This window comes from Oncorhynchus kisutch, linkage group LG15 (genome assembly GCF_002021735.2).
Source record: "Oncorhynchus kisutch isolate 150728-3 linkage group LG15, Okis_V2, whole genome shotgun sequence".
NCBI lineage: Eukaryota > Metazoa > Chordata > Actinopteri > Salmoniformes > Salmonidae > Oncorhynchus > Oncorhynchus kisutch.
The window spans coordinates 22,294,842-22,317,856 of NC_034188.2; the positions used below are offsets into that span (position 1 = coordinate 22,294,842).

General features: G+C 43.9%; 1 protein-coding gene across 1 annotated transcript in view; it reads left to right on the plus strand.

Annotated features, from left to right (window-relative positions):
* LOC109905940 (X-linked interleukin-1 receptor accessory protein-like 2) overlaps positions 1–23,015 on the plus strand; it is a 444,323-nt gene that overhangs the window by 29,202 nt on the left and 392,106 nt on the right. The window lies entirely within an intron of this gene.

Genomic DNA, 23,015 nt, shown 5'->3' on the forward strand with positions numbered 1-23,015 from the left:
TCTCCTCTCCTCTCCTCTCCTCTCCTCTCCTCTCCTCTCCTCTCCTCTCCTCTCCTCTCCTCTCCTCTCCTCTCCTCTCCTCTCCTCTCCTCTCCTCTCCTCTCCTCTCTCTCTGTCTATCATCTTTCTCCTCTCTCCTCTCCTCTCTCTGCTCTCACTCTCCTCTCTCCTCTCTCTCCTCTCCTTTCTTTCTTCACTCTCTCTTCTCTCTCTCCTATTTCTCCTTTCTCTCCTCTTCTCTTCCTCGCTCCTCTCTCTCCTCTCCCTTTTCTCTTTCCTCTCCCTCCTCTTTTCTCCCATCTCTCTCTCTCCTCTCTCTTCTCTCTTTCCTCTCCCTCCTCTTTTCTCCCTCCTCTCTCTCTCTCCTCTCTCTTTCCTCTCCCTCCTATTTTCTCCCTCCTCTCCCTCTCCTCTCCCTTCTCTCTTTCCTCTCCTTCCTCTCTCCCCTCTTCTCTCTCTCCTTTCTCTCCTCTTTCTCCTTTCTCTCCTCTTTCTTATATTTTCTCCCTTCTCTCTCTCCTCTCCCTTCTTTCTTTCCTCTCCCTACTCTCTTCTCTTTTCTCCCTCATCTCTCTCCTCTCCCTTCTATCTTTCCTCTCCCTCCTCTCTCTCCTCTCTTCTGTCTCTCTCCTCCCTCTCTTCTCTCCTGTCTCTCTCCTCCCTCTTCTCTCTTTCCTCTCTCCTATCTCTCTCCTCTCTCCTCTCTCCTCCTCAGCTCCCCCAGATTACTGCTTTGTCTAAAGGCTGAGGAGGAGGAGTGTTAGCTAGTTACTGCTGTGATATAGAGTCAAAGGAGGATGAAATGTTCTGGCAAAGAGACAGAGGTTGGAGCATATGTTCTCCAGTCCTCTGGCTGTATGAGGGAAATTATCTGACACAAATTATTAGTCATCTTGTTAAGGCAAGTGCTTAACCTTCTGTGGCTGGGCTTGATAGGAGAGGTGGGGGTTCGCATATGGACCCTCATCCCTTCATAAACACACCTCCTCGTGAGCAGTGATTTGGATTTGGCCTAACTCTACATGTTACAAATGTTCACTTCTCTTGAAAAAAAGGCACAATGTGATCTCGTGTGCCTCCTGTAGCTCTGAAACTCACAGCATAGCCAGTATAAATGGTAACAGCAGGAAAGCGGCCTTGTTATTTCTTCTTACAGCTTCTCAAGAGCTCTCTTGGGGTGCACCAGTAGATCAATGTTTGTCCAAATGTCACATATTACCTGCAGCAAACCACATTCAGGTCTTGACATAGATGCACCAGACGTTTGTGTGTGTGTGTGTGTGTGTGTGTGTGTGTGTGTGTGTGTGTGTGTGTGTGTGTGTGTGTGTGTGTGTGTGTGTGTGTGTGTGTGTGTGTGTGTGTGTGTGTGCGTGCGTGCGTGCGTGCGTGCGTGCGTGCGTGCGTGCGTGTGTGTGCTAGATACATTTCAATGTAGTGAATCAGCTCCCCTTAGCCATACTTTCTGTATTGATTTTTCCTAAACATTGTAAAGCACTGTGTGTTTATACGTATGCTAGGGTTTAGCACCATTCAATTGTGCACATATTCATTGTCTTGTATGTCCCATAAAATGGGACATACAAGAGTTTGTGGTCAAGCAGGCTGTTGCAGCTTTCAGCACCAGAGGGGTGGACAGCTCCTCAGTGTAGTAGGGTGAATTCTCAGATGTTTTTTGTTAGCACACTGGACGTTATTATTAAGGTGTTATTATGTCACAAACCAACCAACAGATCAATTACAGAACAAGCTGTCTGTACATCACTAGCTCATCCACCACTTTACCCACGCTTCTCCCACTATTCACAACCTCTCCCTAGCTGGCCTCTGCTATAGATTTATCAACCAGGTATTGATACGATGATGATTCAATTATGAGGTGAATATTAATAAACAAAACTGCTAAACATATTTATGGCAGTCCTTTGTCACCGCTCCATGACAATGTTGGCTCTGCCTGCGAACTTCAGCCAAGTCTTATTTAATTGAGACAAAATAACAGGAGTTATCTGGGATGGTTTTGTATTCAGCCCAGCTGAAATTCATCAACCAGGCAGCTGCTTTTATCCTTGGCTGTATACCCGTTATCCAGGCTACATGCAAGGTCTAAAGACTGGCATGATGTTGAATACATTATCCAAACCGAGGTCAGGACTTTGTTACACAGGACTTTGTAACACAGGGCTTTGTTACACAGGACTTTGTAACACAGGGCTTTGTAACACAGGGCTTTGTAACACAGGGCTTTGTTACACAGGACTTTCTAACACAGGGCTTTGTAACACAGGGCTTTGTTACACAGGACTTTGTAACACAGGGCTTTGTAACACAAGGCTTTGTAACACAAGGCTTTGTTACACAGGGCTTTGTAACACAGGGCTTTGTAACACAGGGCTTTGTAACACAGGGCTTTGTTACACAGGGCTTTGTTACACAGGACTTTGTAACACAGGGCTTTGTAACACAAGGCTTTGTAACACCAGGCTTTGTTACGCAGGGCTTTGTAACACAGGGCTTTGTAACACAGGGCTTTGTAACACAGGGTTTGTTACACAGGGCTTTGTAACACAGGGCTTTGTAACACAGGGCTTTGTAACACAAGGCTTTGTAACACAGGGCTTTGTTACACAGGGCTTTGTAACACAGGGCTTTGTAACACAGGGCTTTGTAACACAGGGCTTTGTTACACAGGGCTTTGTAACATAGGGCTTTGTAACACAGGGCTTTGTTACACAGGGCTTTGTAACACAGGACAATGTAACACAGGACTTTGTAACACCGGACTTTGTAACACAGGCTTTGTAACACAGGACTTTGTAACACAGGACTTTGTAACACAGGACTTTGTAACACAGGGATTTGTAACACAGGACTTTGTAACACAGGGATTTGTAACACAGGGATTTGTAACACAGGGATTTGTAACACAGGACTTTGTAACACAGGCTTTGTAACACAGGGATTTGTAACACCGGACTTTGTAACACCGGACTTTGTAACACCGGACTTTGTAACACCGGACTTTGTAACACAAAAAAGTGAACTAAACCAGGTATGTGACCAGAATTAAACAGGTATTATCACATATGATAGAGGGAATTAGAGTTGTTCTGATGAATAAACCATCAGATTTAGTATATGGAAAATCTTACTGACATTCATTATACTTGACAATGTTCCAGGGTTCCTATGTTAGAATGTTCCAGGGTTCCTATGTTAGAATGTTCCAGGGTTCCTATGTTAGAATGTTCCAGGGTTCCTATGTTAGAATGTTCCAGGGTTCCTATGTTAGAATGTTCCAGGGTTCCTATGTTAGAATGTTCCAGGGTTCCTATGTTAGAATGTTCCAGGGTTCCTATGTTAGAATGTTCCAGGGTTCCTATGTTAGAATGTTCCAGGGTTCCTATGTTAGAATGTTCCAGGGTTCCTATGTTAGAATGTTCCAGGGTTCCTATGTTAGAATGTTCCAGGGTTCCTATGTTAGAATGTTCCAGGGTTCCTATGTTAGAATGTTCCAGGGTTCCTATGTTAGAATGTTCCAGTTCTGTTGGTATTGAGATATTACTTTTGAATATTGTTGATGCCTATTCTTGGAAACACTTTTCTTTGTACCTTCTTCAGTTGATCTTCTCAAAAGGATTTGATATGTTCAGCGTCAGTAAAAAAAAATTAAAAGGTACTTTTACGGAAGCTTTAAATAAATATTTGATGAGCCACATTAGCAGAAGTTGGAGTGTATAAACCCCCTTTGAACCTCTTGGTTGTTGCAAAAGCCCATTTGAATTCTAATAGGAAGAACTGGAAATAGGCCAGTTCCATTTGAGTTGTTAGACTCAGTGTCGGCCTAGAAAACCTTTCTTAACACTTTTTACAGGTGAAACACAGTGTGCCAGTATTTGTGTTGGAGTACATTTATATATGACTGTTAGGATGGTTGTACAAATGTTACATGCTTTTTCAGCGTACTATCATTTTGTAGCACTCTTGTCATTTCCAGGCATTCTATAAGTAGTTCTTGTAAAGTCTGTGAATGTTTTCAGACAATATATAGTTTGATAATTCAACTGCCTGACAGAAGTTGATTTTGGTTAATGTGCTTGATTTGGATGAGATCACATTGAGTTGAGACCATCCCAAAAATGTATCTTAAATGGTTTTCTCAATACCATTTAACAAACTAATATTTCAGTGGGAAATGTTTGTTTAGGATTGTGATTGTTCAGCTCCACATGAAGGCAATCACATTGCATGGCATGGTTTTAATAAGGGATCTGATGCGAGCCAGCAGTGACAGGGCCTGCTACTGTAGGTGGTGGAGACAGAGACGAGAGAGAGATGAGAGAGGAGAAAAAGGGGGCTGTGTGGGCTGTGTGTTTCACCACTCACATATCTTGTTATGGTGAGAGTAGGGATCACTATAAAGCTTGTGTGATATACAAATATGACTTATTGACTTATTCCACATTTTGTTCTGCTACAGCCTGAATACAAAATGGATTAAATATATATTTTTGTCACCCAACTACACACAACATCTCGTAATGACAATTGAAAACATGGTTTTAGACATTTTTCCAAGTTTATTGAACATGAAATACTGAAATAACCCCCCTGAGTCAATACTTTGTAAAAACACCTTTGGGAGCTATTACAGCTGTGAGTCTTTCTGGGTTTGTCTCTAAGAACTTTCCACGCCTGGATTGTACAACATTTGCCCATTATTCTTTTTCAACTCTTCAAGCTCTGTCAAATTGGTTTTTGATCATTGCTAGACACCCATTTTCAGGTCTTGCCATAGATTTTCAAGTAGATTTGGGTCAAAACTGTAACTTGGCCACTCAATAACATTCACTGTCTTATTGGTAAGCCATTTCAGTGCAGATGTGGCCTTGTGATTTAGGTTATTGTCTTGCTGAAAGGTGAATTAATCTCCCAATGTCTGGTGGAAAGCAGACTGAACCAGGTTTCCTCTAGGATTTTCCCTGTGCTTAGCTCCATTCCATTTTTTTTAATCCTGAAATACTCTCCAGTCCTTAATGATTACAAGCATACCCATAACATGATGCATCCACCAATATGCTTGAAAATATGGTACTCAGTAATGTGTTGAATTGGATTTTCCCGAAATATAACACTTTGTATTCAAGACAAAAAGTTAATTGCTTTACTTTAGTGCCTTGTTGCAAACAGGATGCATGCAAATGTTTATTCTGTACAGGTATCCTTCTTTTCACTCTGTCAATTAGGTTAGTATTGTGGCGTAACTACAATATTATTGTTCATACTCAGTTTTCTCCTGTCACAGCCATTCATTTCGAACTATTTTAAAGTCACCATTGGGCTCATGGTGAAATCCCTGAGCAGTTTCCTTCCTCTTCGGCAACTGAGTGAGGAAGGATGCCTGTATCTTTGTAGTGACTTTGTAGTGAATCTGTGTTTGAAATTCACTGTTTGACTGATGGACCATACAGATAATTGTATGTTTGGGGTACAGAGATCATGCTAAACGCTATTATTGCACACAGAGTGAGTTCATGCAACTTAGTATGTGTTTTTAGCTTGCTAAATAAATAGCTATATACATAGATACAGTAGCCTATTAGCCACGTTATGACTGACTTGTGATCATTGCCTTTGCTAGTTTGATTGTTTTGACATTCCCAGCCTTAGTTACATTCGTCCGTTTTTGTCCAATATATGTGACCCAGCACATATATTCGGTCCAATGTCGCAAAATTTCAAATGGTGTTTTATTTAATTTTTTATGTAAAATGTATTTTTTACATGGTATCCAATTGGTAATTACAGTCTTGTCTCATCACTGCAACTCCCGTATGGACTCGGGAGAAGCGAAGGTCGAGAGCCGCGCGTCTTCCGAAACACAACCCAACCAAGCCGCACTGCTTTTTGACACAATGCCCACTGGTCCATTGGTCTCTCAGAGGGGGCTGGTTGAAGATTGTGTTGTCCACAGATAATGGTCTGCCGCCTGGCCGGTCTAATGCCTGGCTACCACCGTCACACAGACATCTAATCTCTGCAGGGCTGTAGACTGTAGAGTTGTAGACCTGTAGACTGTAGAGCTGTAGACTGTAGAGCTGTAGACTGTAGAGCTGTAGACTGTAGAGCTGTAGACTGTAGAGCTGTAGACTGTAGAGTTGTAGACTGTAGAGCTGCAGGGCTGTAGACTGTAGAGTTGTAGACTGTAGAGTTGTAGACTGTAGAGCTGCAGGGCTGTAGGCTGTAGACTGTAGAGTTGTAGACTGTAGAGTTGTAGACTGTAGAGCTGCAGGGCTGTAGAGCTGCAGGGCTGTAGGCTGTAGAGTTGTAGACTGTAGAGCTGTAGACTGTAGAGCTGCAGGGCTGTAGGCTGTAGAGTTGTAGACTGTAGAGCTGCAGGGCTGTAGACTGTAGAGTTGTAGACTGTAGAGTTGTAGACTGTAGAGCTGTAGACTGTAGAGCTGCAGGGCTGTAGAGGTGTAGACTGTAGAGCTGTAGACTGTAGAGTTGCAGGGTTGTAGACTGTTGAGTTGTAGACTGTAGAGTTGTAGACCGTAGAGCTGTAGACTGTAGAGCTGCAGGGTTGTAGACTGTAGAGTTGTAGAGCTGTAGACTGTAGAGCTGCAGGGCTGTAGGCTGTAGAGTTGTAGACTGTAGAGCTGCAGGGCTGTAGACTGTAGAGTTGTAGACTGTAGAGTTGTAGACTGTAGAGCTGTATACTGTAGAGCTGCAGGGTTGTAGACTGTAGAGCTGTAGACTGTAGAGCTGCAGGGTTGTAGACTGTAGAGTTGTAGACTGTAGAGTTGTAGAGTTGTAGACTGTAGAGTTGTAGACTGTAGAGCTGCAGGGCTGTAGACTGTAGAGTTGTAGACTGTGGAGTTGTAGACTGTAGAGCTGTAGACTGTAGAGCTGCAGGGCTGTAGAGTTGTAGACTGTAGAGCTGTAGACTGTAGAGCTGCAGGGCTGTAGACTGTAGAGTTGTAGACTGTAGAGCTGCAGGGCTGTAGACTGTAGAGTTGTAGACTGTAGAGCTGCAGGGCTGTAGACTGTAGAGTTGTAGACTGTAGAGCTGCAGGGCTGTAGACTAGAGTTGTAGACTGTAGAGTTGTAGACTGTAGAGTTGCAGGGTTGTAGACTGTTGAGTTGTAGACTGTAGAGTTGTAGACCGTAGAGCTGTAGACTGTAGAGCTGCAGGGCTGTAGACTGTAGAGTTGTAGACTGTAGAGTTGTAGACTGTAGAGCTGTAGACTGTAGAGCTGCAGGGCTGTAGAGGTGTAGACTGTAGAGCTGTAGACTGTAGAGTTGCAGGGTTGTAGACTGTTGAGTTGTAGACTGTAGAGTTGTAGACCGTAGAGCTGTAGACTGTAGAGCTGCAGGGTTGTAGACTGTAGAGTTGTAGAGCTGTAGACTGTAGAGCTGCAGGGCTGTAGGCTGTAGAGTTGTAGACTGTAGAGCTGCAGGGCTGTAGACTGTAGAGTTGTAGACTGTAGAGTTGTAGACTGTAGAGTTGTAGACTGTAGAGCTGTATACTGTAGAGCTGCAGGGTTGTAGACTGTAGAGTTGTAGAGCTGTAGACTGTAGAGCTGCAGGGTTGTAGACTGTAGAGTTGTAGACTGTAGAGTTGTAGACTGTAGAGTTGTAGAGTTGTAGACTGTAGAGTTGTAGACTGTAGAGCTGCAGGGCTGTAGACTGTAGAGTTGTAGACTGTGGAGTTGTAGACTGTAGAGCTGTAGACTGTAGAGCTGCAGGGCTGTAGAGTTGTAGACTGTAGAGCTGTAGACTGTAGAGCTGCAGGGCTGTAGACTGTAGAGTTGTAGACTGTAGAGCTGCAGGGCTGTAGACTGTAGAGTTGTAGACTGTAGAGCTGCAGGGCTGTAGACTGTAGAGTTGTAGACTGTAGAGTTGTAGACTGTAGAGTTGCAGGGTTGTAGACTGTTGAGTTGTAGACTGTAGAGTTGTAGACCGTAGAGCTGTAGACTGTAGAGCTGCAGGGTTGTAGACTGTAGAGTTGTAGAGCTGTAGACTGTAGAGCTGCAGGGCTGTAGGCTGTAGAGTTGTAGACTGTAGAGCTGCAGGGCTGTAGACTGTAGAGTTGTAGACTGTAGAGCTGCAGGGCTGTAGACTAGAGTTGTAGACTGTAGAGTTGTAGACTGTAGAGTTGCAGGGTTGTAGACTGTTGAGTTGTAGACTGTAGAGTTGTAGACCGTAGAGCTGTAGACTGTAGAGCTGCAGGGTTGTAGACTGTAGAGTTGTAGAGCTGTAGACTGTAGAGCTGCAGGGCTGTAGGCTGTAGAGTTGTAGACTGTAGAGCTGCAGGGCTGTAGACTGTAGAGTTGTAGACTGTAGAGTTGTAGACTGTAGAGTTGTAGAGTTGTAGACTGTAGAGTTGTAGACTGTAGAGCTGCAGGGTTGTAGACTGTAGAGTTGTAGACTGTATAGTTGTAGACTGTAGAGTTGTAGACTGTAGAGTTGTAGACTGTAGAGCTGCAGGGCTGTAGACTGTAGAGTTGTAGACTTTGGAGTTGTAGACTGTAGAGCTGTAGACTGTAGAGCTGCAGGGCTGTAGAGTTGTAGACTGTAGAGCTGTAGACTGTAGAGCTGCAGGGCTGTAGACTGTAGAGTTGTAGAGCTGCAGGGCTGTAGACTGTAGAGTTGTAGACTGTAGAGCTGCAGGGCTGTAGACTGTAGAGTTGTAGACTGTAGAGCTGCAGGGCTGTAGACTGTAGAGTTGTAGACTGTAGAGCTGCAAGGCTGTAGAGTTGTAGACTGTAGAGCTGTAGACTGTAGAGCTGCAGGGCTGTAGACTGTAGAGTTGTAGAATGCAGAGCTGCAGGGCTGTAGACTGTAGAGTTGTAGACTGTAGAGCTGCAGTGCTGTAGAGTTGTAGACTGTAGAGTTGTAGACTGTAGAGCTGCAGGGCTGTAGGCGGTAGAGTTGTAGACTGTAGAGCTGCAGGGCTGTAGAGTTGTAGACTGTAGAGCTGCAGGGCTGTAGCCTGTAGAGTTGTAGACTGTAGAGCTGCAGGGCTGTAGAGTTGTAGACTGTAGAGTTGTAGACTGTAGAGCTGTAGGGCTGTAGGCTGTAGAGTTGTAGACTGTAGAGCTGCAGGGCTTTAGACTGTAGAGTTGTAGACTGTAGAGTTGTAGACTGTGGAGCTGTAGGCTGTAGAGTTGTAGGCTGTAGAGCTGCAGGGCTGTAGACTGTAGAGCTGTAGACTGTAGAGCTGCAGGGCTGTAGGCTGTAGAGCTGTAGACTGTAGAGCTGCAGGGCTGTAGGCTGTAGAGTTGTAGACTGTAGAGCTGTAGACTGTAGAGCTGCAGGGCTGTAGACTGTAGAGTTGTAGAATGGAGTCAATCTGCCACGTTACAACCCAATTTACAATTCACTTACTTCTGAATTCAAGGGGGGTTTCAAACCACTGTGTCTCTTCTGTGGTGAATTCCACTTTGGAACTTGTTGCCCATCTTAAAGAACATGCTCCAACCAGCAGATCATTAACTTTGAAAGCCTTAAGAGGACATATGGTTATAGAAATGCTTTGGGAAAGGAGCGATACCTCACATTTCAACGAACTAAGCAGAAAACCGTCTTTCTTGCACTAGTGAGTGTTCCTTTTAAAAGAATGACTGTTATAGACTACAGTTAGTACTAACGCTTGGCATTACCCGGGGATTTGGTCATGTTAGAGGTTTTAGAGGTTCTACAAAATGATTTATGAGAAGAAGGCTTCAGGAAAAACCATCCGTTTTAGTGCGCAGACCTCAATCCTCTTCATTCTGAGAGATGAGAAAGTGTTACAGTTAGATCAGTACAATTAGACATCACAGTAGTAGATCTAATCTCTGCAGGGCTGTAGACTGTAGAGTTGTAGACCTGTAGACTGTAGAGCTGTAGACTGTAGAGCTGTAGACTGTAGAGCTGTAGACTGTAGAGCTGTAGACTGTAGAGCTGTAGACTGTAGAGTTGTAGACTGTAGAGCTGCAGGGCTGTAGACTGTAGAGTTGTAGACTGTAGAGTTGTAGACTGTAGAGCTGCAGGGCTGTAGGCTGTAGAGTTGTAGACTGTAGAGTTGTAGACTGTAGAGCTGTAGACTGTAGAGTTGTAGACTGTAGAGCTGCAGGGCTGTAGGCTGTAGAGTTGTAGACTGTAGAGTTGTAGACTGTAAAAATCTAATCAAATCAAATTTTATTTGTCACATACACATGGTTAGCAGATGTTAATGCGAGTGTAGCGAAATGCTTGTGCTTCTAGTTCCGACAATGCAGTAATAACCAACAAGTAATCTAGCTAACAATTCCAAAACTACTACCTTATAGACACAAGTGTAAGGGGATAAAGAATATGTACATAAAGATATATGAGTGAGTGATTGTACAGAGCGGCATAGGCAAGATACAGTAGATGGTATTGAGTGCAGTATATACATATGAGATGAGTATGTAAACAAAGTGGCATAGTTAAAGTGGCTAGTGATACATGTATTACATAAAGATGCAGTAGATGATATAGAGTACAGTATATACATATACATATGAGATGAATAATGTAGGGTATGTAAACATTATATTAGGTAGCATTGTTTAAAGTGGCTAGTGATATATTTTACATCATTTCCCATCAATTCCCATTATTAAAGTGGCTGGAGTTGAGTCAGTGTGTTGGCAGCAGCCACTCAATGTTAGTGGTGGCTGTTTAACAGTCTGATGGCCTTGAGATAGAAGCTGTTTTTCAGTCTCTCGGTCCCAGCTTTGATGCACCTGTACTGACCTCGCCTTCTGGATGATAGCGGGGTGAACAGGCAGTAGCTCGGGTGGTTGTTGTCCTTGATGATCTTTATGGCCTTCCTGTGACATCGGGTGGTGTAGGTGTCCTGGAGGGCAGGAAGTTTGCCCCCGGTGATGTGTTGTGCAGACCTCACTACCCTCTGGAGAGCCTTACGGTTGTGGGCGGAGCAGTTGCCGTACCAGGCGGTGATACAGCCCGACAGGATGCTCTCGATTGTGCATCTGTAGAAGTTTGTGAGTGCTTTTGGTGACAAGCCGAATTTCTTCAGCCTCCTGAGGTTGAAGAGGCGCTGCTGCGCCTTCTTCACGATGCTGTCCGTGTGGGTGGACCAATTCAGTTTGTCTGTGATGTGTACGCCGAGGAACTTAAAACTTACTACCCTCTCCACTACTGTTCCATCAATGTGGATAGGGGGGTGTTCCCTCTGCTGTTTCCTGAAGTCCACAATCATCTCCTTAGTTTTGTTGACGTTGAGTGTGAGGTTATTTTCCTGACACCACACTCCGAGGGCCCTCACCTCCTCCCTGTAGGCCGTCTCGTCGTTGTTGGTAATCAAGCCTACCACTGTTGTGATGATTGAGTTGGAGGCGTGCGTGGCCACGCAGTCGTGGGTGAACAGGGAGTACAGGAGAGGGCTCAGAACGCACCCTTGTGGGGCCCCAGTGTTGAGGATCAGCGGGGTGGAAATGTTGTTGCCTACCCTCACCACCACTGTAGAGCTGCAGGGCTGTAGACTGTAGAGCTGCAGGGTTGTAGACTGTAGAGTTGTAGACTGTAGAGCTGCAGGGCTGTAGAGCTGCAGGGCTGTAGGCTGTAGAGTTGTAGACTGTAGAGCTGTAGACTGTAGAGCTGCAGGGCTGTAGGCTGTAGAGTTGTAGACTGTAGAGCTGCAGGGCTGTAGACTGTAGAGTTGTAGACTGTAGAGTTGTAGACTGTAGAGCTGCAGGGCTGTAGAGCTGCAGGGCTGTAGGCTGTAGAGTTGTAGACTGTAGAGCTGTAGACTGTAGAGCTGCAGGGCTGTATGCTGTAGAGTTGTAGACTGTAGAGCTGCAGGGCTGTAGACTGTAGAGTTGTAGACTGTAGAGTTGTAGACTGTAGAGCTGTAGACTGTAGAGCTGCAGGGCTGTAGAGGTGTAGACTGTAGAGCTGTAGACTGTAGAGTTGCAGGGTTGTAGACTGTTGAGTTGTAGACTGTAGAGTTGTAGACCGTAGAGCTGTAGACTGTAGAGCTGCAGGGTTGTAGACTGTAGAGTTGTAGAGCTGTAGACTGTAGAGCTGCAGGGCTGTAGGCTGTAGAGTTGTAGACTGTAGAGCTGCAGGGCTGTAGACTGTAGAGTTGTAGACTGTAGAGCTGCAGGGCTGTAGACTGTAGAGTTGTAGACTGTAGAGCTGCAGGGCTGTAGACTGTAGAGTTGTAGACTGTAGAGCTGCAGGGCTGTAGACTAGAGTTGTAGACTGTAGAGTTGTAGACTGTAGAGTTGCAGGGTTGTAGACTGTTGAGTTGTAGACTGTAGAGTTGTAGACCGTAGAGCTGTAGACTGTAGAGCTGCAGGGCTGTAGGCTGTAGAGTTGTAGACTGTAGAGCTGCAGGGCTGTAGACTGTAGAGTTGTAGACTGTAGAGTTGTAGACTGTAGAGTTGTAGACTGTAGAGCTGTATACTGTAGAGCTGCAGGGTTGTAGACTGTAGAGTTGTAGAGCTGTAGACTGTAGAGCTGCAGGGTTGTAGACTGTAGAGTTGTAGACTGTAGAGTTGTAGACTGTAGAGTTGTAGAGTTGTAGACTGTAGAGTTGTAGACTGTAGAGCTGCAGGGCTGTAGACTGTAGAGTTGTAGACTGTGGAGTTGTAGACTGTAGAGCTGTAGACTGTAGAGCTGCAGGGCTGTAGAGTTGTAGACTGTAGAGCTGTAGACTGTAGAGCTGCAGGGCTGTAGACTGTAGAGTTGTAGACTGTAGAGCTGCAGGGCTGTAGACTGTAGAGTTGTAGACTGTAGAGCTGCAGGGCTGTAGACTGTAGAGTTGTAGACTGTAGAGTTGTAGACTGTAGAGTTGCAGGGTTGTAGACTGTTGAGTTGTAGACTGTAGAGTTGTAGACCGTAGAGCTGTAGACTGTAGAGCTGCAGGGTTGTAGACTGTAGAGTTGTAGAGCTGTAGACTGTAGAGCTGCAGGGCTGTAGGCTGTAGAGTTGTAGACTGTAGAGCTGCAGGGCTGTAGACTGTAGAGTTGTAGACTGTAGAGCTGCAGGGCTGTAGACTAGAGTTGTAGACTGTAGAGTTGTAGACTGTAGAGTTGCAGGGTTGTAGACTGTTGAGTTGTAGACTGTAGAGTTGTAGACCGTAGAGATGTAGACTGTAGAGCTGCAGGGTTGTAGACTGTAGAGTTGTAGAGCTGTAGACTGTAGAGCTGCAGGGCTGTAGGCTGTAGAGTTGTAGACTGTAGAGCTGCAGGGCTGTAGACTGTAGAGTTGTAGACTGTAGAGTTGTAGACTGTAGGGTTGTAGAGTTGTAGACTGTAGAGTTGTAGACTGTAGAGCTGCAGGGTTGTAGACTGTAGAGTTGTAGACTGTATAGTTGTAGACTGTAGAGTTGTAGACTGTAGAGTTGTAGACTGTAGAGCTGCAGGGCTGTAGACTGTAGAGTTGTAGACTTTGGAGTTGTAGACTGTAGAGCTGTAGACTGTAGAGCTGCAGGGCTGTAGAGTTGTAGACTGTAGAGCTGTAGACTGTAGAGCTGCAGGGCTGTAGACTGTAGAGTTGTAGAGCTGCAGGGCTGTAGACTGTAGAGTTGTAGACTGTAGAGCTGCAGGGCTGTAGACTGTAGAGTTGTAGACTGTAGAGCTGCAGGGCTGTAGACTGTAGAGTTGTAGACTGTAGAGCTGCAAGGCTGTAGAGTTGTAGACTGTAGAGCTGTAGACTGTAGAGCTGCAGGGCTGTAGACTGTAGAGTTGTAGAATGCAGAGCTGCAGGGCTGTAGACTGTAGAGTTGTAGACTGTAGAGCTGCAGTGCTGTAGAGTTGTAGACTGTAGAGTTGTAGACTGTAGAGCTGCAGGGCTGTAGGCGGTAGAGTTGTAGACTGTAGAGCTGCAGGGCTGTAGAGTTGTAGACTGTAGAGCTGCAGGGCTGTAGCCTGTAGAGTTGTAGACTGTAGAGCTGCAGGGCTGTAGAGTTGTAGACTGTAGAGTTGTAGACTGTAGAGCTGTAGGGCTGTAGGCTGTAGAGTTGTAGACTGTAGAGCTGCAGGGCTTTAGACTGTAGAGTTGTAGACTGTAGAGTTGTAGACTGTGGAGCTGTAGGCTGTAGAGTTGTAGGCTGTAGAGCTGCAGGGCTGTAGACTGTAGAGCTGTAGACTGTAGAGCTGCAGGGCTGTAGGCTGTAGAGCTGTAGACTGTAGAGCTGCAGGGCTGTAGGCTGTAGAGTTGTAGACTGTAGAGCTGTAGACTGTAGAGCTGCAGGGCTGTAGACTGTAGAGTTGTAGAATGGAGTCAATCTGCCACGTTACAACCCAATTTACAATTCACTTACTTCTGAATTCAAGGGGGGTTTCAAACCACTGTGTCTCTTCTGTGGTGAATTCCACTTTGGAACTTGTTGCCCATCTTAAAGAACATGCTCCAACCAGCAGATCATTAACTTTGAAAGCCTTAAGAGGACATATGGTTATAGAAATGCTTTGGGAAAGGAGCGATACCTCACATTTCAACGAACTAAGCAGAAAACCGTCTTTCTTGCACTAGTGAGTGTTCCTTTTAAAAGAATGACTGTTATAGACTACAGTTAGTACTAACGCTTGGCATTACCTGGGGATTTGGTCATGTTAGAGGTTTTAGAGGTTCTACAAAATGATTTATGAGAAGAAGGCTTCAGGAAAAACCATCCGTTTTAGTGCGCAGACCTCAATCCTCTTCATTCTGAGAGATGAGAAAGTGTTACAGTTAGATCAGTACAATTAGACATCACAGTAGTAGATTGTCATACCAGGGCTCAGCGGGCTCAGCGGGGTACTACAGCATGTGTCTTCATGGGACAGTTTTAGAAAGTGGGAACCCCTAAATATTTGATGGCCAGATACTTGGAAAGAGGGCCTAATGGCCCGCAGTCTGCAAACCATGTATACTGTTTTGGATAGAAATAGCATCTTGTTGTTGTATTTACTCTCATGATTCTGTAAGTAGATGGATGATCTGTGTGTGGTGTTGAAAGGGCTCCTGCTGGGGTTGGGTTGTTCACAGGGAGAGGCATACAGTATCTTACAGATGTAGGATCTTCATTTGAGACAGTTTGTTACAGCAGGAAAATAATCCTGCACCAGCAGGAAATATGAATTATTATGTGGATTAAAATGAATGGACATTTTTGTTGTGTTTTGCTACTGTTTTGTTTCTTAAGAGAGTCTGAAAGTGGAAATTCCAAACTTCAGAAACGTAAATACAGTAGTTTTAAATGTTGGACGTGTTTAAAGGAAAGTTCTTCTGCAAGAGGGTGATCAAATTAAGATCCTACATCTGTAGGTCTGGCCTTGTGCTCTCATCAGTGGCATCCCAACAGTCCTTTTGTCTCTAGGGATCCTTTTTGAATTGAGGAAGGAGAGCCCTGGTACCCTTTACTCATGTCCTGGGCAGTAAAAAAGAGGCACCAAAGCTGCTGTCCAGTCCCTGTGATTTATGTTGGTCTTATCCCAGAGCCTGATTTACATGTTTGTTCTGCCCGGTAACTCGTGGCAGGGGTTCAACTTAATACTAACAATGGAACTAATCTTTGTGTCCTTGACAGCAGGTGAAATAAGTTGTAGACAAACTCTGGCCCAGAACTCACTGTGAAGGTATGTTTCCAATGACTGGTTGAGCTCTTACGGAGGAAATAATGCCTGGTTGAGCTCTTACGGAGGAAATAATGCCTGGTTGAGCTCTTACGGAGGAAATAATGCCTGGTTGAGCTCTTACGGAGGAAAAAATGCCTGGTTGAGCTCTTACGGAGGAAATAATGCCTGGTTGAGCTCTTACGGAGGAAAAAATGCCTGGTTGAGCTCTTACGGAGGAAATCATGCCTGGTTTTGCAAACATTTAATTTCACAGTCATAATGTTCATTTTTAGCCTATTTTTGTTAATCGTGATTCTTGTTCAAACCGTTATGGCCATCTAAGGCCGGCTATACACACATTATATCAAGCCAGGCAGCATCCAACCTCTTTCATAATGGGAGTCTTGGGAGACAGAAAAGAGTAGACGAGAAAAGACAGCAGCAGCAGTAGTACACTGTCCTGTGAAAGTATGCATGTTGAGGTCATCATCTCCGCTGCATGACAGAGAAACCTCGCTTCCTAAAATTAGAAGTTCAAAGTCAGCTTTCGGTCCACAGATCAAATGATGCCCCTGCCCTTCTCTCCCTCTCTTTAAAAGGCTCAAAGAGAAAAAGCTACGTGGGCTAACATTTGTTGTTCCTCACTCTCTCTGGTTTAATGCGACTGCTACATGCCTCTCTCCCTCCACCCAGAGCAAGACGAGGCAATAATGTTTCTCATTCCAGATGCCTGATGTACTGATGGGAGGGGGATGGGGGGATTTACAGGACTTACTAAACACAATGGGACAATGGAACAGAGAAGGGTAATGGATTGGCCTCTTGGTACAGGGGTTTTCAAGTCTTAGTACTTCTGCATTTCTGTTCTACCTGATAATGAATTGCACCCACCTGGTGTCCAGGGTCTAAATCAGTCCCTGATTACAGGGGAATATTGAAAAAAGCAGTGGAAGCAGGGCCACTAACACCTTGTTCACACAGCAGGCTTTAAAGGAAGCCCATTGTTACCTTAAGTCCATTGTTTTCAGCCCCTAACTGTTTTGCTTGTCAGCAATCAGGTTTTCAAGATATGTAACTTTCAAAATACAGAAATCATCCCTGTACGATGCAAACACAAACGCAGCATCATACAGGGAGGGTTCCTGTGTTATGAAAGTTACATATCTATACTGTTAATGTGCCAATGTGAGCTAGACTTAATAAGAACCACAGGAGAAGTAGTAACCCTATATTAACCATGTGTGTATTCACTATATTATGTAGACGTTGATGGGGATATGGATTTAGCTGTTTGGATGCAAGGCACTGAGTGTGACATTTTTTGTCACCATTGTGTGTGTGAGGGTGTGTGTGTGTTTTTGTGTGTGCGTCTGTGTGTATGCCTGCGTTTGTGTCAGAGAGAGAGCATGTGTGTGTTCTAGGTTTTGAACTCACATTCAGTAGGTTATTTTAGTTGTGCAACGGTAAAGGCTTGTTTTTCACCACCGCTCAGTGTCTGAGATAGAATGGATTATTTGGAGAGAGACAAATGTAGTGGGTTTTTAAAAAATAACTGTCAGTTGAACGCTTTTAACAAAGAATTGCCTTCGGTAGGAGAAAATAAATAAGCATAAAGAAAGCCATTTCTGCAGATAGAGAATGTTTTTGGAGAGATATTTGTTCCTGTTTGTGACAACCCACAAATAGTGATTTCTCAGATTCCTCTATTGTTTGTGGAAACAGCTGAAATTAGTTTCTTCCTCCTCCTCCTCTTCCTTCTCCAGCTGTGGGCAACGCTTTCACACATTGCAGTGAGGGAGAAAACTGTTGAAATATATTTCTCTGTCAGAGAGATCTCTAATTCACGTGGCTGAATGGAAATAATATTTTACATTGACTACGCTTTATATTTCTAGACTAATAACATGTTTGAGAGACATCTGTATTCATCAGCATGGTATTACCAGCCTTGGCTGATCTTTAACACTGGGACCCCTCAGGGGTGCATGCTTTGTCCCCTCCTGTACTCCCTGTTCACCCACGACTGCGTGGCCAAGCACAACTCTAATATCATCATTAAGTTTGCTGACGACACAACAGTGGAAGTCCTGATCACCGATAATGATGAGACAGCCTATAGGGAGGAGGTCAGAGACCTGGCAGTGTGTTGCCAGGACAACAACCTCTCTCTCAATGTGAGCAAGACAAAGGAGCTGATCGTGGACTACAGGAAAAGGAGGGCCGTCCAGGCCCCCATTAACATCAACAGGACTGAAGTAGAGCGGGTCGAGAGTTTCAAGTTCTTTGGTGTCCACATCACCAACAAACTATCATGGTTCAAACACACCAAGACAGTTGTGAAGAGGGCACAACAACACCTTTTCCCTCTCGGGAGACTGAAAATATTTGTACAGCTGCACCATCGAGAGCATCCTGACCGGTTGCATTACTGCCTGGTATGGCAACTGACCGGAAGGCACTACAGAGGGTAGTGCGTACGACCCAGTACATCACTGGGGCCAAGCTTCCTGACATCCAGGAACTCTATACCAGCTGGTATCAGAGGAAGGCCCCAAAAAATTGTCAGAGCCTCCAGTCACCCAAGTCAAATACTGTTCTCTCTGCTATAGCATGGCAAGCGGTACCAGAGCACCAAGTCTAGGACCAAAAGGCTCCCCCACAATGGCCACCCGGACTATTTATATTGAACCCCCCGCCCCCCTTTATTTTTACACTGCTGCTACTCGCTGTTTATTATCTGTGCATTGTCACTTTACAAATGACCTCGATTAACCTATACCCCCGCACATTGACTCATTACAGCTACCCCCTCTATACACTCGTTATTGTTATGGACATTTCTTGTGTTACCTATTGATTGATAAGATTTTTTTTAAACTTAAGTTTATTTAGTAAATAGTTTATAAACTCAATTTCTAGCTGACCCTGTAAATACTAGCTGACTCTGTATATAGCTGACCCTGTATATAGCTGACCCTGTATATACTGTAGCTGACCCTGTAAATACTGTAGCTGACCCTGTAAATAGCTGACCCTTTATATAGCTGACCCTGCAAATGCTGTAGCTGACCCTGTATATAGCTGACCCTTTATATAGCTGACCCTGCAAATGCTGTAGCTGACCCTGTATATAGCTGACCCTTTATATAGCTGACCCTGCAAATGCTGTAGCTGACCCTGTATATAGCTGACCCTGTATACAGCTGGCCCTATAAATGCTGTAGCTGACCCTGTATATAGCTGACCCTGTATATAGCTGACCCTGTATATAGCTGACCCTGTATATACTGTAGCTGACCCTGTAAATACTAGCTGACACTGTATATAGCTGACCCTGTATATACTGTAGCTGACCGTGTAAATACTGTAGCTGACCCTGTAAATAGCTGACCCTTTATATAGCTGACCCTGCAAATGCTGTAGCTGACCCTGTATATAGCTGACCCTTTATATAGCTGACCCTGCAAATGCTGTAGCTGACCCTGTATATAGCTGACCCTTTATATAGCTGACCCTGCAAATGCTGTAGCTGACCCTGTATATAGCTGACCCTGTATACAGCTGACCCTATAAATGCTGTAGCTGACCCTGTATATAGCTGACCCTGTATATAGCTGACCCTGTATATACTGTAGCTGACCCTGTAAATGCTGTAGCTGACCCTGTATATAGCTGACCCTGTAAATAGATGACCCTGTAAATGCTGTAGCTGACCCTGTATATAGCTGACCCTGTATATAGCTGACCCTGTAAATGCTGTAACTGACCCTGTATATAGCTGACCCTGTAAATACTGTAGCAGACGCTGTATATTGCTCTCTGTCTATAGCTCCTGTATATAGTTGACCCTGTATATAGATCCCTGTATATAGCTGACCCTGTATATACTGTAGCTGACCCTGTAAATACTGTAGCTGACCCTGTATATAGCTGACCCTGTAAATAGCTGACCCTGTAAATGCTGTAGCTGACCCTGTATATAGCTGACCCTGTAACTGCTGTAGCTGACCCTGTATATAGCTGACCCTGTATATAGCTGACCCTGTAAATGCTGTAGCTGACCCTGTATATAGCTGACCCTGTAAATGCTGTAGCTGACCCTGTATATAGCTGACCCTGTAAATGCTGTAACTGACCCTGTATATAGCTGACCCTGTATTAAGCTGACCCTGTAAATGCTGTAGCTGACCCTGTATATAGCTGACCCTGTATATAGCTGACCCTGTATTTAGCTGACCCTGTAAATGCTGTAGCTGACCCTGTATATAGCTGACCCTGTAAATGCTGTAGCTGACCCTGTATATAGCTGACCCTGTATTTAGCTGACCCTGTAAATGCTGTAGCTGACCCTGTATATAGCTGAACCTGTATTTAGCTGACCCTGTAAATGCTGTAGCTGACCCTGTATATAGCTGACCCTGTATATAGCTGACCCTGTATTTAGCTGACCCTGTAAATGCTGTAGCTGACCCTGTATATAGCTGACCCTGTATTTAGCTGACCCTGTAAATGCTGTAGCTGACCCTGTATATAGCTGACCCTGTATTTAGCTGACCCTGTAAATGCTGTAGCTGACCCTGTATATAGCTGACCCTGTATTTAGCTGACCCTGTAAATGCTGTAGCTGACCCTGTACATAGCTGACTCTGTATATAGTTGACCCTGTATATATCTGACCCTGTAAATATTTCGGCAGGGTAGCCTAGTGGTTAGAGCGTTGGACTGGTAACCGGAATGTTGCAAGTTCAAACCCCGAGCTGACAATGTACAAATCTGTCATTCTGCCCCTGAACAGGCAGTTAACCCACTGTTCCTAGGCTGTCATTGAAAATAAGAATTTGTTCTTAACTGACTTGACTAGTTAAATAAAGGTAAAATAAAATAGATCCCAGTATATAGCTGACCCTCTATATAGATCCATGTATATAGCTGACCCTGTATATAGATTAGATGTCGACCGATTATGATTTTTCAACACCGATACCGATTATTGGAGGACCAAAAAAGCAGATGCCGATTTATTTATTTATTTTATTTGTAATAATGACAATTACAACAATACTGAATGAACACTTATTTTAACTTAATACAATACATCAATAAAATAAATGTAGCCTCAAATAAACAATGAAACATGTTGAATTTGGTTTAAATAATGCAAAAACAAAGTGTTGGAGAAAGTAAAAGTGCAATATGTGCTATGTAAGAAAGCTAACGTTTAAGTTCCTTGCTCAGAACATGAGAACATATGAAAGCTGGTGGTTCCTTTTATCATGAGTCTTCAATATTCCCAAGTAAGAAGTTTTAGGTTGTAGTTATTATAGGAATTATAGGACTATTTCTCTCTATACCATTTGTATTTCATTAACCTTTGACTATCGGATGTTCTTATGGGCACTTTAGTATTGCCAGTGTAACAGTATGGCTTCCGTCCCTCTCCTCGCTCCTCCCTGGGCTCGAACCAGGAACACAACGACAACTAGTGTTGTCGTTGTGTATATAGCTGACCCTGTAAATACTGTAGCTGACACTTTATATAGCTAACCCTGTATATAGCTGACCCTGTAAATACTGTAGCTGACCCTGTATATAGCTGACCCTGTATATAGCTGACCCTGTAAATACTGTAGCTGACCCTGTATATAGCTGACCCTGTAAATACTGTAGCTGACACTTTATATAGCTGACCCTGCAAATACTGTAGCTGACCCTGTAAATACTGTAGCTGACCCTGTATATAGCTGACCCTGTAAATACTGTAGCTGACCCTGTATATAGCTGACCCTGTAAATACTGTAGCTGACCCTGTATATAGCTGACCCTGTAAATACTGTAGCTGACACTTTATATAGCTGACCCTGTATATAGCTGACCCTGTAAATACTGTAGCTGACCCTGTATATAGCTGACCCTGTAAATACTGTAGCTGACACTTTATATACCTGACCCTGTATATAGCTGACCCTGTAAATACTGTAGCTGACCCTGTATATACTGTAACTGACCATGTATGTAGCCGACTCTGTATATAGCTGACCCTGTAAATACTGTAGCTGACTCTGTATATAGCTGACCCTGTATATAGCTGACCCTATATATAGCTGACCCTGTAAATACTTTAGTTGACGCTATAAATTGCTCTCTGTTTATCGCTCCTTGTATATAGCTGACACTGTAGATAGCTATCTGTATATATATATCCTTGTATATAGCTGACCCTGTATATAGGTGACCCTGTATATAGCTGACCCTGTATATAGCTATCTGTATATATATCCTTGTATATAATTGACCATGTATATAGCTGACCCTGTAAACATTGTAGCTGACCCTGTGTATAGATGACTCTGTATATAATTGACCATGTATATAGCTGACACTGTATATAGCTGACCCTGTATATAGCTGACCATGTATATGGCTGCCCCTGTATATAGCTGACCCTGTAAACACTATAGCTGACCCTGTAAACACTATAGCAGACCCTGTGTATAGATGACTCTGTATATAATTGACCATGTATATAGCTGACCCTGTATATAGCTGACGCTGTAAACACTATAGCTGACCCTGTATGTAGCTGACTCTGTATATAGCTGACCCTGTATATTGCTGACCCTGTAAATACTGTAGCTGACTCTGTATATAGCTGACCCTGTATATAGCTGACCCTGTAAATACTTTAGTTGACGCTATAAACTGTAAATATCTCCCTGTATATAGCTGACCCTGTATATATCTCCCTGTATATAGCTGACCCTGTAAATATCTCCCTGTATATAGCTGACCCTGTATATAGCTGACCCTGTAAATATCTCCCTGTATATAGCTGACCCTGTAAATATCTCCCTGTATATAGCTGACCCTGTAAATATCTCCCTGTATATAGCTGACCCTGTAAATATCTCCCTGTATATAGCTGACCCTGTAAATATCTCCCTGTATATAGCTGACCCTGTAAATATCTCCCTGTATATAGCTGACCCTGTAAATATCTCCCTGTATAATTCTGACACTGTATATAGCTGCCCCTGTAAATATCTCCCTGTATATAACTGACCCTGTATATAGCTGACCCTGTAAATATCTCCCTGTATATAGCTGACCCTGTAAATATCTCCCTGTATATAGCTGACCCTGTATATATCTCCCTGTATATAGCTGACCCTGTATATATCTCCCTGTATATAACTGACCCTGTATATAGCTGACCCTGTATATAACTGACCCTGTATATAGCTGACCCTGTAAATATCTCCCTGTATATAGCTGACCCTGTAAATATCTCCCTGTATATAGCTGACCCTGTATATATCTCCCTGTATATAACTGACCCTGTATATAGCTGACCCTGTATATAGCTGACCCTGTATATAACTGACCCTGTATATAACTGACCCTGTATATAACTGACCCTGTATATAGCTGACCCTGTAT